Source organism: Microtus ochrogaster, linkage group LG1 (assembly GCF_000317375.1).
Source record: "Microtus ochrogaster isolate Prairie Vole_2 linkage group LG1, MicOch1.0, whole genome shotgun sequence".
NCBI lineage: Eukaryota > Metazoa > Chordata > Mammalia > Rodentia > Cricetidae > Microtus > Microtus ochrogaster.
The window spans coordinates 46,379,603-46,381,146 of NC_022027.1; positions in this window are offsets into that span (position 1 = coordinate 46,379,603).

Below are 1,544 nucleotides of genomic sequence, written 5' to 3' on the forward strand. Positions count from 1 at the left end.
ATAGATGGTTGTGAGCCACCATGTGGTTACTGGGAATTGAACTCAGGACCTCTGGAAGAGCAGTCAGTGCTCTTAACCTCTGAGCCATCTCTCCAGCCCCCCTGTAGGGCCATATTATGTAGACCCATATTTCTATATTGTATGGCGGTCAGAATTTCAGGCCACATCTCTATTAATCTTTATCACCACGAGGTCGTGGCCTACCAACAAAGTTCCAGCATTTCTGACTCTGGTGATGGCTCCACAGCATCTCTCTGACTCCACCCTTCTTTCTCCCAGCATTCAGTCCAGTGCTCCCTGCCTACCTAAGTCCTGCCCTATCAACAGGCCAAGGCATTTTCTCTATTCATTAATGGCAATTACAGCATACAGAGGGGGCACCCACATCACCCAGATCTTCATCTTCATACAGCAGAGCTGTGGGGAGACTTTTCTCTGCTGGGCCCACTGCAGGAAGCATGCTTGTTCTTCCTCCAGATGGGGCCTGAGGCAGAGGTCAGCTATGACCTTCAGGCGCCTCCTCAGTGCACATCTGGGTAGGACTGTCACTACTTGCTTCTCTTCCACAGTCTCTGCTGTGCAGTCCCTTCCCTCTGTTCCAGTCCATATTCTCCAGAATTCATAGCGCACTTGAAGTTTCTCCCTCCTGTGGGTAAAACTTCTGAAGTATCTGCAGAGCACCTCAGACAGAAATCCTCAGACTGAGTGTGCTGAATGCTGTCTCCTCCTGCATTATAGTCCTCTCTCTGCCCAACTGGATCACTTCCTGTCTCTACCTGCCTAGTGCTGAGATTGAAGGTGTGAGCCACCACCTGGATCAAGCAGCCATGAATGACTTTGAACTTCTGATCTCCTTAGCACTGGGATTAAAGGTGTTACCACTGCTACCAATGAAATCATTGCCAACAGTCTGTAGGATTAAAAGGCTAGAGATTGAACCAGCCAATCAAACTTCAGCTTGGGTTGGAAGGTGGGACTGCAATAGGGTGGGGAAGGTGAGCAGAAAGGTATATAAAGAGTTCAGGAGGCCACTGAAGACACTCAGAGACCTGAGCCTGGAGGAACTGCCTGGCTTATCTGGGATAGGGAGACCTCCTGTTGTCAGTACTCAGAACTGGTGAGTAATTGTCCTCCCTTGTGTCTTACAGTTTGATATAAAGACCTTCAGACCCAAGAAGGGACAGAATATTGGAGCCAGTGGGTTCGATTCTAGGTGAAGTTTTACCTTCATCTCAGATGTCAAACTACGATAGCTTGTTGATTTCATTATGGTTGATTTCATTATGGTTGATTTCATTATGGTTGATTTCATTATGGTTGAAGATTGTTTTGAGACAAGGGTTTCCTACATTGTCCAAGCTCTCCTAGAACTGGGCCTGTAGTTCTAGCTAGCTTGGAAATCAAGATCATCCTATCTCACTCTCTCTCATACTGTGGCACATTCAAATGAGTGTTTTCAATTGTTTTTGTGGAACAAGGACTCACGTAGGCCTGTAGACCACATGTCTTTGACTCCTTGACTCTTCCTCTGCCTAAACCTTCTT